Source organism: Anolis carolinensis, chromosome 2, assembly GCF_035594765.1.
Source record: "Anolis carolinensis isolate JA03-04 chromosome 2, rAnoCar3.1.pri, whole genome shotgun sequence".
Taxonomy (NCBI): domain Eukaryota; kingdom Metazoa; phylum Chordata; class Lepidosauria; order Squamata; family Dactyloidae; genus Anolis; species Anolis carolinensis.
In genome coordinates this window covers 42,429,674-42,446,526 of record NC_085842.1, presented here as the reverse complement: position 1 = coordinate 42,446,526, position 16,853 = coordinate 42,429,674, and the positions used below count along the sequence as shown (strand labels likewise).

The following is a 16,853-nucleotide window of genomic DNA, read 5'->3' as shown; positions in this document are numbered from 1 at the left end:
TAATAATATAATGCAGGAAAATAATACAAGTAATAATAAATAGAGTAAAATAATAAATGCAATAATAATAATAAGATCAGAGTGAAATAATAAATGTATTAATAATAATAATAAAAATAGAGTAAAATAAATGTAATAGTAGCAATAATAATAGAGAAAAATAATAAATGTAATAATAATAATAATAATAATAATAATAATAATAATAATAATAGAGAAAAATAATAAATGTACCATATATTCTCGAGTATAAGCTGACCCAAATATAAGCCAACCAGGACCCTCACCCAAGTATAAGCCGAGGGGGGCTTTTTCAGTCTTAAAAAGAGGGCTGAAAAACTAGGCTTATACTAGAGTATATACAGTAAATACTTGAGTAAATATAAGCAGTTTTCCAAGTAATCATGTTAGTCTCTTCCAGCATAACAAGGTGGGAGGAAGAGAGAAAAATGTAGCTGACCTTTAAGACTAACTGGTTTTTGCTTTTGCGTGAATTTTGACGGTTATAAGCCCATGTCTTTGGATCCATTTGATACATCATGGCTTTATATAAAAGAAAATTCTAGCGAAAACAAAAACCAGTTAGTGTTAAATGTACTGCCACATTTCATTATCTTTTTTCTCCCTTCTCCTCCTTTTTACATTAAACAATGCTGTTGTGAAGGGTTAAAATAGATGTGCTGAGTTGATATTGGGAAAATCCTGAACTCCTTGGATAAAAATGTAATAAATGTCTCTTAGCGGATAATTCACCCTTTTGACCATGGTGATTTGTCATGTTGAGCTGACATTTCCTGTGGTTCTTGACAACTGTATTTGATGTGGGCATATAGACTAAAACTGAGCCTCTCTGGGTTCTGGAAAATAAGGTTTAGGTTTATGGTAGAAGATAATCATAGCAATGCTTTGAATGATTAAAAGAAGCTGTGAAACAGTTGCTAACTTGTTGAAATGCTAACTGACTGGCAAATCTATTTCTTTGCCAAACATGCTGAAAACTAGTTGGTTATGTAGCATCATTATCATAATTTTGAAGAAATCTTACCGCATTTCAGACTCCAAAAGCTTCTATTTGGTAAGTTTCTGGCAAGCTTTTAAAAATCATGTCAGAAGCAACTTGAGAACATATTGTAAGTCACTTCTGGTGTGAAAGAATTGGCAGTCTACTGAGATGTTGCCCGGGGAACACCTGGATGTGTTAGCCGGGAGGCATCTCTCATGTCCCTGCAAGCTAGAGCTGACAGACGGGAGCTCACCACATCTCACGGATTTGAACCAGTGATCTTCAAATCAGCAACCCAACCTTCAGGTCAGCACAAGGGTTTAACCTTCTGGCAAGCTGACGAAGAGACAGCATTCTGAACTTATATAATTGAACAAAGATTTCATATCTCAGTCCAACACCTTTCAATGTAATATTCACATGTGCGCTATGATGTTAAGCTATATGTTCCCTTAAACCACCTGTAAAACTCCTGAGGCTGACTTGCATGGGTCGTTCATGATTCACAGCAAGCAGGCAGGTCTGGTTATGTCTCTGTAGCCAGATGCACAGTTATCACATCAGTGCTGTGACCCCTGGAGGACTGCGACAAATCCCAGTTCTGATTTCATTATTTTACATCTTGCCATGGGATTCTAGCCTGATGCTTCTCCGATCCTGCCTTCTCATGGCAAAACATTGACTGGGGCTTTTCTATAAGTTGAGGGGGGCATTAGGTGCTGCAGTGGGAAGAAGGAAATGCAATATCTCAAAAAGGACATTTGCAAAGATTATAGACATTTACGTGTACCAACCAGTCCATCCTCCAGGAAATAATGCCCGGCTGCTCACTGGAGGGAAGGATATTAGAGGCAAAGCTGAAGTATTTTGGCCACATCATGAGGAGACAGGAAAGCTTGGAAAAGATCACGATGTTGGGGAAAATGGAAGGAAAAAGGAAGAGAGGCCGACCAAGGGCAAGATGGATGGACAGTATCCTTGAAGTGACTGGGTTGACCTTGAAGGAAATGGGGGCAGTGACGGCCGACAGGGAGTTCTGGTTTGGACTGGTCCATGAGGTCACGAAGAGTCGGAGACGCCTAAACGATTGAGCAGCAGCAGCACGTGTACACATGACCCACAGAGAATTTCTGCAATGGATTAATGACTGATGGCAGTTTCCTAGTGGTCACCATATTACTCCAAATTACTTCTTTGTGGATTTTGAATATCTGGTAACTTAATCTTTTCAATTGTGTGACATGCCAATCAAGGCTTTTGCTCTTTTGGTCCATAATACAGCTGTGGAGTCTTCAGCACATATAAATGAAGAGTGAACCAATCCAGTGGGTGCAAAATGGATATATTTAACAAGCGTGGTCTCTAGGTTTCCAGTGCATTGCAAAACTAATTGCTTCTTGTGGGAACTACTCAGTGCTGAATTCAGTGTGAATATAGATTTCTTACAACTTACTAAAGAGTAAATGGACGTATTAGCAGTTGCAATTACAAAGTTCCTCTTGGTTTCACTGGGGGGTGGAGTTACACGTGACCAGAGCTGCTCTGGGTTGCATTCAGCCCTTGCTGCCCCTTTCTGTTTGAGGACAGGATATTTCCTGCTGTTCTTTTCATTGTTTTTTAGATAGAAATGTATGAGGCTGGCAGGTTCTCAAATAGCACAGTGGATTACTGTCTGTTTGAGGAAGAAGGCCCATTATGTGTGTGATGTCGGACAATAGGCAGTTTTTCCTGAAGGGGGAAATGGTGAAAGTCTACATTGTGTGTCAACTTATAGTGACCCGATTAATTTCATAGGGTTTTCTAATTGCTAATTTACCAATTCTGAAATATAGTCTATAGTACCTGTTATTTTTTGTCGGGGGCAGGGGAAGTTTCCCATCCAAGTTTCACCAAGGCTATCCCTACTTAACCTCCAAGATCAGACAAGATCTGGTAGGAGTAAGGTAATTATACGCACCTGTCGTAAAACTGTTAATTGCTTAGTGGATGTTATTGTTGTTTTGTATAGCAGTAAAATTTTAGTTGTAAGTTTGTAAAACATGAGAGGGAGAGGGAGGGAGGGACGGAGAGAAAAAAGGGAGAGAGAAAGAGAAATAAACCGAGTGAGAGAAGAGATATAAGGTAGATCTATGAAGAGCCCCGGTGGCAAAGTGCGTTAAAGCGCTGAGCTGCTGAACTTGCAGACTGAAAGGTCCCAGGTTCAAATCCCGGGAGCGGCTTGAGCGCCCGCTGTTAACCCCAGCTCCTGCCAACCTAGCAGTTCAAAAACATGCAAATGTGAGTAGATCAATAGGTGGCGCTCCGGCGGGAAGGTAACGGCGTTCCATGCAGTCATGCCGGCTACATGACCTTGGAGGTGTCTACGGACAACGCCGGCTCTTCAGCTTAGAAATGGAGATGAGCACCAACCCCTAGAGTCAGACATGACTGTACTTAACGTCAAGGGAAACCTTTACCTTTACCTATGAAGATCCTGAGCAAAGTTGTGGAGAGTTCCTTTCAGTGCAACATTTACATTAGATTCCTATTCATGTTTTAAGTAGAACATGAGATACAGCTGTTGTCTATAAGAAAAAATGGGTTCCCAAGGGTTTAAATTGACAAGTACCGACTAATGGAATAATAACAATGTATTAGATATGATTAAACATAGCATCATATACAATAAAGGAATATATATGTCAGATAAGTGGTTACAAATCACACTGTTGCATTCACAATGTAGTAAACTTTCTTGTTTATTTTCTTGATTCTTCGTAAAGGATGAGTAGATGAGTGCTCAGTTTATACAATATATAATGTGCACAAATAGAGAGACAACATGGTATACACATGATGTATATTCATACAACATAGAATGCCTACAAAGAACCAATGTCAGGTACTGCCTTGAGTGTTGGAATATAACTCCAGGAGACCAGAGTTTGGGTCCTTGCACAGCCACATAAACTGTTGTGTGATCTTTGGCCAAATCACACTTTCTCAATAAACACTCCAATAAAATCCCTGGGATAAGTCTGCCATAATTTACACTCAATTTAAAGAAACAACAGTAACCAGGGCAAAGAAATAGTATATCTGAGGCCTCTTTTACACTACCATATAAATTCCAGATCATCTGCTTTGAACTGGATTACATGGCAGTGTAGACTCATATAATCCAGTTCAAAGCAGATAATATGGATTATCAGATTTGATAACCTGAATTATATGGCATTGTAGAATGGGCCTCAGTTGTGCTCATAAGCCTCTTACAAAAATCTGGTGCTTCTTTTTCCCTGATTGATTCTCATTATTTCATGGGTGGGGAGAGAAGAAATTTTAACTGTTACTGTACCAACTTTTGTAATACTGGGATTTATAGTTCTGGGAAGAATTTACAACCCTATTGTGTTTCCCTGTTGTTTTCTTTCTCTTTTCTTTTTTTTTAAAAAAAACTATTAAGGAGGAAAAGTGGAACAGCCAGGCCATGTCTGTTGGCTGGTATTGCCAGGAGCTGTCCATCTGGAAGCGCCCTTGGAGACCTTGAGTTCCTGGCAATTGGGCGTTGCTGAATCATACAGTCGAATAATGAGTGTTTTCTTTGGCTGACAGGACATTGCTAGAGTTCCCCCCAAATGACCTTATTCTTCCTTTTCCCAAATCCGCAAAGCTTTCTGTGTAGCCTTGCCAGTGTAGGAAGCAGCTGCTTTTCCAGCTTGTATCTAGGGAAAGCAGTGACTAGTGTAGATGAATCTAGCCTCAACATGAAAGTGAGTATAGAGCCGAGGGCTCTGGCACATGTCATCTTTGGTAGGCAGAAACCGAGCAATGAGGAAAGCCAGAGAATCACAAAAGAAGGAACCAGTCTTGCAGTGAGATGAGGTGCGCAAAAAGAAGCTACATCTGGAAATGAGCAAGAAAAAGGTCTCTAATATGATTATCTTCCACTGTTATATTAGGCAGGATGTTGCCTGTCCCATCATCTGGAAGGATTTTCATGGATTTGCATGTCTGTGTCTTTTAACTGAAGATTTCTGCTGGTGTGTAGAATCTTTGTTTTCCCCTGGTTACCCCTTTTGAAGATTTGAATTCTGTTTTGAAGATTAATGTGCATGTTACGTTGTTGTCATCTCAATTTGAGTTTGTTAGATCAGAACGGGCTCCTCCCGCTGTTCCCGCAACCCACTGTCTCTCTGCATCACTGAACCGAAACATTGATACCATCATTTCAAAAATGTACCCCTGGCTCCTCTCATTGCTGCAGGAAGGGTCTTCTTTCCTCTTCTTTTTAAGCCTCTCTGGCAAATTTTGTTCAGTTAAAATCTCTGTCATATCTGAATAATTTCCATTGGGAGAAACCCACTTTTTTCAAAATCCATAGCAACTGGGATTTTGGGAATTCATCCAAATGAGCACCTCTTTTCTTTCTTTCTTTTTTGGAAGAAATGTTTCAGTTTCTGATGAAAGAAAAAAAGTTGCATTTTGGGGACCTTCTTGGAAGGAGAACATATACTTAATTTCTTTCTGTGGCAGGATAGGGAGTTGGGGGAATTCCTTTTGCAGCCATTGCCAGGCCCTTATGAAAAATCAAATGTTACCATTGGCAAAAATTGAGCATAGCCTGATATCTACATTCTGAGCTGGAAGGTGGAATAGCTTTTGTAAAAATGTGGAATTGTCTCTCTTAAACACATCAGCATCAATATTAGATGATCACAAAAAAGCGTAGAGTTGGACGAGACCATAAGAGCCATTCTGTTGAATCCTTTCACCAGGTAGGAATGAAAATCAAAGCAGACCTGACGATTGCTATTCAATCTCTGCTTAAAACCCTCCAGAGAATGAAACACCACCACATTCTCAGGTAGCATATGCCATGTTGGAACAGCTCCTACAGTCGGGGAGATTTTGCTAATTTTTAGGTGGAATCTCTTTTCCTCTAGTTTGAATTCATTGTTCTTAAGCCTGATAACAGTGGAAAACAAGCTTGCTTCCTCCCCAGTATAACATCCTTTTCAATATTTAAGTCTGGTTATCATGTTCCCACTTAACTGTCTCTTCTACAAATTCAATCTTTTTCATTAATTTGTCCAGGGCCAGGCCTGTGATAAGTTCATGCCAGTTTGTCATAATTCAGAAACAACTTGAAGGCACACAACAAAAACAATAATATCCATAAAAAGTGTCATAAAATGCCTAGAGTGCCCAGGCTCATTCCTCACTACACAGTTGCAGCACTTCATATAATTTTAACTGCCATGGTACCAATCTATGGAATCCCAGGATTTGTAGTTTTGGAAAATATTTGTAATCTCACCCAGAGAGCTTTAGCACACCACTAACCCACTAATCACATGAGTCTTCAGACGGCAGCCGTGCTATGTAAAATGGTACCCGATTGCTATAGCTGTGAATTGCAAAATTATCCTTAGAGTGGGATTTAGTAGATCCAGGTTCTAGTGAGCTTGGACCAGCTACCTTTTGGCAGCCTGGCTAGGAAATTGAATCTAGCATCCTTTCTTGAGTATAACTAATAAATAGATCATAGCTATATATTGAAGTTTCTTTATATGATGTCATGTCTGTTTGTCAAGATCACTGCAGAGCTTGGAAAAACAACCTTTTGGGACTACTGCTCCCAGAAGTCATTCTGCCTGGACATATTGGTTGGGAAATTGAAATCCCCAAAGTAATCTTCTCAACTCTGCCTAGCAGAACTTTTCCCTAGTGTCCGATTTATGGCTTCCTCAATACTTGCTGCTTGATCCTTCTCATGCCAAACGTTAAATCCAAGGTATTCTGCATAGAAACCGTCTGGACTGTTGTGAGTTTACCATAAGGCCTTATGCTTTGGATCAGTAGAGTTGTAGAAACTATTCCTGGCCTCTCTAACTAGGGCTGGGAAAGGCCTTCATTTGAAATCCTGGAGAGCTGCTGCACAGTCTGCACACACTGAGCTTGATGAACTAAACTTCTGAGCATAGAGACAACTTCCTGTATTCTGACCTGGTTCCCAGGGTCAGTAACAGGGCATGTTTCTCCAAGATGCCTATGTTTGGCCTACTTTCCTGAAATGGCAATGTGTTGTGTGTTGAAAAATGGAGTGTTCAGCATCTCCCTCCCTTGTTTTTCTCAATGTCCCAGACTGAGAAAGAGTTTTTCAGGAACAAATTTGCTCATTGCTCTTTGACACTTTGTCATTCTGAATAAAAGTTTTGCCCAGCTGTGCCATTTGCGTTCCTTGCAAGCAGAGGCTGTCTATTCACATCAGTGTATTTTGCTTCAAAGAAAATGGATGATAATCTAAGAATATGGGCTTATTTTGAAATAGTGCCGTTCTGTTTTCCCCTCCTTTTTTTCCTCTTGTAACTAGGGCTGGGAAAATCCCATGCAATTGGATCATGCAGGGAGCTAAGCAGTTCAACATTGTCCCTGAATTGTGCTAAGCCACCCTCCCCCCACAATTTCTGAAACTTATGGGCTGATTATATTTTTTAAAATAAAAGATTTCAAATGTTCAGATGATAAGCCTTCATGGACTGTATCCAAAAATGTTGGTCAATCTTCAATGTTGGCCTTTCAAATTCCCCCCCCCCTTTGAAATTGTCACATACTGTGAGTGCCCTTGTGTTAATTATTATCTTCATTCTGTACAATGGAAATACCCTTTTAATAATGATGTTGCGCTACTCCCCACACACCACAACTGTTTGGGCAGCTTTGAAGCTGTGTGATGCACCAATTCAAAAGACTTTTAGAAATGGGCTGCAAGTTTGACACAGGAATGCACCTCAGAGTTGTTCTCCATAATGGGAAAGCATACCGTTTGTCCTGTGTCATCTAGTTTCTAAAACAGAAAAGTCTGTTTGACAAAATTACTTGAACAAAGTCCAGTGAAACTGTAATTGATCTTTATCGCAGACTACAGGGTAAGCTTTAAGTATGGCAGTCAGAAAGTGTATGCTCATGTGGCTGGTCACATCAAGGTTAAGGTATAAAAGAGTGCCGCAGTTACTCACAAAAGTCGAAGGTTGTATTTGCGGTGTGAGAATCGATTGAATGCACTCTCTCCCTGCCTCTCTCTTAGGTGCTGTTAATAACTAGTATGTTTTAACTCTAGTAAATTCCTGGAACCCTCTGTGCTATAAAATACTCCTATTTGACCTGAATATCTGGAGAGCAGTACATTTTGTTGACCCTCTGATGAAGGCCAATTGTCACATCATTTGGTATATGTGTATCCCCCTCTCTCTTTTATAATTCCCTAGTTATGCTTCAGTGTGTGAGGTTATTACAAAGTGTTGAATTGTGGGTTAATTCTGAGTTCTCAGTTTTGATGTAGAGGATACAAGGAAAGCCAAGGTTCTCTTTGGTGGTGAAACCTGTTGGTGTCATATTCCAAAATAGGTAAAATTATAGGTCTCAGTGCTGTGAAAGGTTCCAATAGGCAGGTGTAGTTTGCTTCTTTGTCTACTGATACCGCCTACACGTACCTTATTTCTCACTTCCTGGCTCTGTCTTGCAGTGTTTGATATTGCATTTTGTCAATGGAAAAACATCATACATGTATCCAATATCCTTCTTGAACTGTAGTACTCAGAACTGGACACCGTATACCAGATGATATCTGACAAAAGCAGAGTTGAGAGGTACTATTTCTTCCCTTCATTTGGACTCTGTTGATGAAGCCTACCAGGTTTTCCATATTTCTGTATTTTGCTTTCCTGCCTAAATATAGTGTAAGCTAGCTAAAGCTATACAAAGACATGTTAAAAAGTGTGAGAACTCTATCCTCCTGCATCGTAAAGAATGAAGTGCTTTAAAAAGTTCATTTTTAGGATTCAATCTGTCCAAATCCTTCCGTAAACATGGCCAGGGCTCAAGGGTTCTAAGAATCATTCTTCCAAACTCTAGACACCCCGGGAATTTCCTCACCCACTCACATACTTTGTGTCTGCTTCTTCCTGCAAGTCATCCTGTCATCACTATCTCATAGCCAAGTTGGCAGAGAGATCTTAATACTAGCCGGTTGTGAGGGAATCATTCTGTGAAAGGAGGCCTCGCAGTGGTTACACCAGTAAATGTCATAGCCAAACTACATGCAGTTTTAGGGATTACATCTGTCATTGCATGCAGCTCACCATTTCACTCATCTTCCCCAAAAGCCCTTCATTGCGAATATGAGGATGCACACTATTAAATAGAGGCCTTCAATTCTTTGATACCAGTTGTGATCCCAGTTCAGATAGGCTTCACCTTTTCCTTGGCAACCTTTCATTATCCGCTTATCAATTATCCCCCAAAGTGAAAAACTCCAGGAAAATACTGTTTAGATTATTGCTAGTCTGTAATTTAGCTATATAAAGGCAAGAAGGAGCTCCCAGGTCAATTACCACATTTAAGCTTCGCTACCACCTATTCTACTAGGTGTAGTATAAAAAGTATGTTGCAATCTTGGAACATCTGTGGTAAAACCTTGTCCAAGCCATAATGGTCTGGATTTGGATACTCAAATATTGGTAAAAGACTGGGGTTATGTTTGGTCTAGTATTTCTTTTAAAGCTCTTCTGGTGTCTGTAAAAGAAAACTGCTTATAAGTGCCCTCTAATACTGGTTGGATTGACCTGTATTGACATTGCCGTCTTCCTACTTTATAAAAGGGGATGTAATTAAAAGGGAACTTTATAGCATCTGTGGATCACATTTTCCCAAATGAGCAGGTCTTGGCAATAAATATTACCCAATGTAAGCCAAAGTAGTAATCAACAAATTGAATATGGTGATTGGCTGTTGTTGCTATTCCTGTTTGTGGATAGAAATAAGAGCCTAAACATTTTAAAAATATTTATATGCTTTACTTCCATTGAAAATACTCCCAGAGCAACTTACTAAATGGTTACCTTATTTCATCACATAATAGTCGCACCCCCATTTTGGGGAAGGCAAAAACAGTTTTGCCATTCCCCGCATAATAGTCATACCCTCTCATTTCGTGTGTGCCTATTATGAGACGAAATATGGTAATTTTACAATTCCCTGCTCTTAAGCTTTCATTGGCAATACTTGTTATAGTTACAAAGTGGAAATCAGCAGATGAACTGGCCTCTTTTATGTGGTGGAGAAAAATGTGAGACCTTGTGTTGAATGAGAAATTAACAGCATGAGGCAAGGCTCCATAGGGAGAAAAATAAAACATATTTATGAAACATTGAGGTCCATTAAAGTGGTTCCTTAGGTTTTTCCATTGGTATTGACAAATACTGTGTGTGAGAGATGTTTGCACTCAAAAATATAGTTAAAGTCACATATAGATCGACCCCCAGGCATCAAGGAAAAAGATGGGATTTGGGTGGACAGTACTTCTATAAGTCTATGGGCAAGTTCAAATGTGCATTTAGAAATTGACATAGCTGTGCTAGCTACATGCCCATGTAGAAACATTGGCTTGGGGAAGGAGAAATGGTATTAATTTTGGAGAAATTAAGAATTCAGTGTCTGAAAATGGTAGAGCTTTTTATTTGGTTACACTTTATTGCATGCTGTGTTTTAAACACTGACTACGGTCTCATGTTACTTCATAAATAGAGTGGTTAGAGATGACAACATGATGGAGCTAATTGAGTTGCAACTGAAATATTTATTGCAGCTTTAAGAGAGATTAGAGCAGGGGTCCCCAAACTTTTTAAGCAGAGGGCCGGTCCACAATCCTTCAGACTGTTGAGGGGCCGAATTATCATTTGAAAAAAAAATACAAATGAATTCCTATACATGTCTTATTTGTAGTGCAACAGCAACAACAACAACGAAAGAACAATACAATATTTAAAAATGAAAACAATTTTAACCAACATAAACCTATTAGGATTTCAATGGAAAGTGTGGGCCTGCTACTGGCCAATGAGATAGTCAAATTAATTAGGATTGTTGTTGTTGTTGTGTGCCTTCAAGTCATGTCAGACTTTGGTTGAGCCTAAGTCTAAAATTATTTATTTATTTACTGCATTTATTTACTACATTTATATCAAGCCCTTCTCACCCCGAAGGAGACTCAGAGCAGCTGTATGTACATATTATATTATATTATTAGCATAACACAATATTAGCATTATATATTACTATATTGAACTATACCACTATACTATTATATAATATGTAATATATAACATATAATTAATATTATTATATGGTATTACTATTAGTATTATATTGTATAACATAAGATTATTATCAATATTATATGTATATACAATATATTATATTATTAAAACTTATATAAAAATATTATATTATAAAACTGAGGGCGGGGGCCAGGTAAATGACCTTGGAGGGCCGCATCCGGCCCCCGGGCCTTAGTTTGGGGACCCCTGGATTAGAGGGTAGAAAAAATTCACATAGTTTATTAAAATGACCAGGCGCTGCTTCAAAGTTCAAATGTACACTGACTTTTTTTAGTTGTTGCTTTAATTTTTTCTTTTATAAAAAAAGGACTATACAATTTTGTATACAATGACAATACCTAAAGCCTTGGCATCATCATCGATGTTTAGGGTAGTTACCTTGAAAATGGCCTTCGCCTTCAATATACTGTCAGGACCCAGGCTGCAGGGCACCAATAACCATACACAGAGGCCAGAATCTATCTAATATCTTTATTGAAGAAGTATATAAAGTTAATAAAAACAAGTGTAGAAAATAGTCCAGAGTTAGACCTTTCAGGAAAGGTCAAAATTAGTCCAAAGAAACAATGTCCAATATGAAATATTAAGGTCCAAAGTTGTAATCCAATAACCGAAACACTCACTTGCCAAGCAAGTGAGGGGAGATGACAAGGTCCTTTAGTCCATGAACTTGAGCAAGGCTAGGAAATAACTTGATACTTGGAACACAAGGCTTGATTCAAGACAACAAGGTAACGAGGAGCAGGAACAAGATCCGTGGAATTACTTGGTAAAATCCGGGAAGCAAAGCGAGGCTGAATCCTGGAAAACAAGGCAAGGTCCGCGAAGGTAAACAAGGCTGGAAACAGTAGCGAAGGCTTGAAATCAGGGACTAGGCTTGAAACAGGAACGAGGCTTGGAAACGGAGCGCGCTGTCCACACACAACTTACTCCAGTAGCTGACAAATTGACTCCGCAAGATGTCTTTGTGGGTAAAACACCTAAATAGGGTCTAGTTTTCCCACCAAAGAGCAGTTCTCTGGGGAACTAGAAACGAAAGCTAATCTCTGAGTCCAGATGCATGACTCCTTAGGGTTTCCCATGGAAAGCAGGCTTAATCAGCTGAATTCTTAGCAGCTATCCTAGCACTCCTACGAGAGGCCGCTTGAACAGCTCTCTGATGTTTACAAAACTCGTGGCGAGAAAACACAGGAGATTTAGGCTCAGGGTTTGTTTGACAGATTTCTGGAAGACAAATCTCTTGCAGGTGCAAGGTTCCCAAATCTGGCTGGGAAGGTTCCAATTCTGACTGAGACGGTGAAAAACCCAAGTTCTCCTCTTCATCTGGGACTACAGTGCCTTGAACGGGACTACATGGCCCATGACTCATCACACTATCCCCCTCCTCAAGCCCCCTTTCAATCCGGGACTCTCTCCCCGAGCCGCGGGGCCGCGGCTTGGCGGGATAGGTCTGATGGAAGCGGCGGGTTAGATCAGGAGCATGGACTGTGGAAGCGTCTTCCCAAGAGCGTTCCTCGGGGCCAAAACCCACCCAGTCAATGAGATATTGTAGGCGGCGGCGGTGAAAGCGAGAATCCCTCCTCCCCATTCATCAAAACAGGAGGGGGGGCCGGTCGGTCTGTATCAGGACGCACACCATCCGCCGGAAGGAGTAGGGAGCGGTGGAACACCGGATGAATGCGCATTGAGCGCGGAAGTTGGAGTTTGAAAGTCACGGGGTTAAGTTGCGCCACCACTGGATAGGGGCCAATGAAACGGGCATCTAACTTCCGGCAAGGGCGATGGGAGGGCAAAAAGCGAGTGGACAGAAGAACCCGGTCTCCTACCTTGATTTCGGGGCCCGGTTGGCGATGTTTGTCCGCGTGACGTTTATAGTCCTCCTTGGCTTGGTTTAATTGCTGGAGCAAGAGTTGTTGCACTGCTGCGAGTTCCTGCAGCCAGTCCTCTGCTGCGGGAACTTCTGAGGTTTCAATGACAGGGGGAAAGAAACGTGGATGGAAGCCATAGTTTGCAAAGAACGGCGTTTCTTTAGTAGAAGCCTGGACCCCATTGTTGTAGGCAAACTCTGACAGCGATAACAGGGAAGCCCAATTGTCTTGCTGGTAGTTCACATAACAGCGAAGGTATTGTTCCAAAGTGGCATTGGTGCGCTCAGTTTGCCCATCTGTTTGGGGATGATGAGCCGAAGATAAACGAGAGTCTATGCCCAATAGTTTTTGTAGTGCCTTCCAGAAACGAGAGGTGAATTGGGACCCCCGGTCTGTGACCAAACTCTTGGGCAATCCATGCAATCTGAAAACATGTTGGAGGAATAGATCTGCAGTTTCTTTGGCCGTGGGAAGGCCATCACAGGGAATGAAATGGGCTAACTTGGTGAAAAGGTCCACCACCACTAGGATCGTGGTGAATCCACAGGAAGTGGTAGATCAGTGATAAAATCCGCAGAGATTATTTCCCATGGGCGGGATGGTGTAGGGAGGGGATGCAGGAGCCCTGAGGGCTTTTCTCTTCTTGTCTTGGAGCGCTGGCATACTGGGCAGGTGTTGACATATTTTTCCACATCCTTGCGGATCTTGGGCCACCAGAAATCTCTTAGGATCAAATGCATGGTTTTAAATAGCCCGAAATGCCCTGCTGGCTTGCAGTCATGACACAGACGAAGTGTTTTTTCCCTGCCCGGTCCTGGGGGGATGTAAACATGATTTCTATAGCAAAGTAGCCCATCCTTAAGCGAAAAGGGAAAACGTAGTCCTTGGCGAAGTTGGTCCTGTGCCCAGGCGTCTGCTTGCTGACTAGCCCTGATTTCCTGAGCACAAAGGGGTCCTGGAGTAGGGGAAGTTGATTCCATGGAAGTGGATTTGGTGTTTCCCACTGTGAGCGTGGCAAAGTTTTCGGGTTGTAGCAGCTGGGACTCAAAGGACTCCTTGCGCCCTGCAGCGTATTCCGGTTTTCGTGACAGAGCATCTGCTTGCTTGGTCTGGGCTGGGGTTACATAATGAATTTGAAAGTTAAAACGTTCAAAGAATAAAGCCCAGCGTTGTTGCCTTTGATTTAGCTTGCGGGCAGTTCTTAGATGCTCTAGATTTCGATGATCAGTATGGACTTCAATGGGAAATTTGGCTCCTTCTAGCCAATGTCTCCAAGTTTCAAAGGCTGCCTTTATGGCCAATAGTTCCTTTTCCCAAATGGTGTAATTTCTCTCTGGCGCGGTCAATTGACGGGAATAAAAGGCACAAGGATGAAGATGGTCTCCCACTGGTTGTAGGAGTACAGCCCCAATTGCCACATCGGAGGCATCCGCCTGCACAACGAAAGGGGTTTCAGGATCTGGATGCTGAAGGATTGGCTGGGACGTGAATAATTTCTTTAGTTGCTGGAACCCTTTCTCTGCTTGATCTGTCCAGCGGAAAGGCTGTTTCCCACGGATGCAGCTGGTGATTGGGTCAGACCAGCGGGCAAAATCTGGAATGAACTTGCGGTAATAGTTCGCGAACCCCAAGAATCGTTGCACCTCTTTCTTGTTGGTTGGCGCCCGCCATTCCAATACTGCTGAAACCTTAGCCGGGTCCATGGAGAGCCCTAGTGGTGAGACGCGGTATCCCAGGAAATCTACCTCTTGTAGATCAAAAGCACATTTTTCCAGCTTGGCATAAAGTCCATGATCCCGCAATCGTTGTAACACCATTCTTACGTGGTTCTCATGCTCTGATTGTGATCTAGAAAACACCAAAAAATCGTCCAGGTAGATGATCAAGAACCGATCTAGATAATCCTGAAAGATGTCATTGACAAAATGCTGGAACGTTGCGGGAGCTCCACATAATCCATAATTCATAACTCGGGACTCGAATAATCCGAATTTAGTCTGGAAGGCGGTCTTCCACTCGTCCCCTTCTCTGATGCGAACTAGATTATAAGCCCCCCGAAGATCCAGCTTGGTGTAGACCTTGGCTCCCCGAAGTCGGTCTAGTAGGTCCGAGATCAAGGGCAGGGGATAGCTGTTCCGCTTAGTGATATTGTTCAATGCTCTATAGTCCACCACCAAGCGTAAGTCCCCTGATTTCTTTTTCACAAACATCACTGGGGAAGCGGCTGGGGATTGAGAGGGTCTGATGAATCCCTTGCGAAGGTTTGACTCTATGAACTCCCTGAGAGCTTCTTGCTCCGGTTCAGTCAGGGAGTAGAGATGTCCTCGCGGGATCGGGGCCCCCTCCACCAAGTCAATGGCACAGTCATAAGGTCTATGTGGGGGTAATCTCTCGGCTTCTTTTTCATTGAATACATCCCAATATTCTGAGTACTTCTTGGGCAAGGTGATAATGGGTTCAGTGTCTGTGGCATGGCAGACCTTGGCTACAAGGCAATGGTTTTGGCAATATTTTGAAGCAAACTGCAGTTCTCTGTTGGACCAGGAGATGCTTGGGTCGTGAAGTGTCAGCCATGGAATTCCCAAAATTACAGGGAAATGGGGAACCTCGGTAACAAAGAAGGAAATTTCTTCCATATGTTCCCTTATCCACATTCTGGTGGGTTCCGACCACTGGCTTACGGGACCCGTCTTGAGGGGGCGGCCATCGATGGCTTGCACCACACGGGCATTCTTGAAGTCATGGTATTGTAATCCCAGAGAGTCGGCATACTCTCTATCAATGAAATTGTTTGTAGCTCCTGAGTCTATCATGGCATGGACCATGACTGGCCCCTTTTTAGCTGACCACAAGGTGACCACTAGAAGAAATAGGACTCCGGTTGGCGGCTCTTGAGTGGGTTTTTTGACCGGGTTGGCGAGCCTCTCTACGCCCGGTCGCTGGCTTCCCCCGCCGGCTGTGTGCCAGCTGCCTCAGACGTCTTCATCTCCGTGGAGGACGCCGCCGCCAGACGGGCGGGGGGCTTCCCTTTGGCTGGGCACTCTCTAGCGAAGTGGCCCCCGTTTCCGCAGTACCAACAGAGATTTAGGCGTTGGCGGCGGGCCTTCTCGGCGGCATCTAACCTGGGACGCACGTTGCCCAACTGCATCGGCACCTCCTCGTTCCCCCTGGGGTATGGGGCTGGTGGCGGGGGTCTCCATACTGGACGCGGCTGGACGCTGGTGGGAGCGGGAGGTTTCACCCCAGCTCTACCGCTCTGGCCTCGGACCCATTGTTTTCTGTTGGCAAGCATGACTTCAGCTCGTAAACATTGATCAATGAGTGCTTCAAGAGAGTGGGGGGGATCCACTTTGGAAATTTCTTCCAACATCTCGATGTTGAGACCCTCCCGAAATTGTCCTCTGAGGGCTATATCATTCCATCCGGTGCTGTGGGCCAGCACTCGGAACTCGGCTATGTACTGGGACAAGGGTCTGTCCCCCTGAGAGAGGCGCCGGAGTTTATGGCCGGCTGCCTCCAAATTGTCTTCGATCCCCCAAGTCGCCTTAATGTGGTCCAAGAAATGTTGCGCTGATCTTAGGTGTGGGGAACCTTGGTCGAACAGCGCCGTCACCCAGTTGGCCGCTGGCCCGTCTAAAAGGCTATAGATCCACGCCACTTTGATGTCTTCTTGGGGAAACTCGGCATTGCGGGCCTCTAGATAAGCTTGGCATTGGCGACGGAAAACATGAACCTTAGAAGCTTCTCCAGAAAACTTGGTTGGCAATGCCAAGGCTGGGAGACGGATTCCGCGTTCCTTCAATCCCTTTATTTCTCCCTCCT

At 42.7% G+C, this 16,853-nt stretch overlaps 1 protein-coding gene across 24 annotated transcripts in view; it reads left to right on the top strand.

Annotated features, from left to right (window-relative positions):
- The window catches only part of magi1 (membrane associated guanylate kinase, WW and PDZ domain containing 1), a 617,355-nt gene that overhangs the window by 90,785 nt on the left and 509,717 nt on the right, over nucleotides 1-16,853 (top strand). The gene's annotated exons all lie outside the window — the stretch shown is intronic.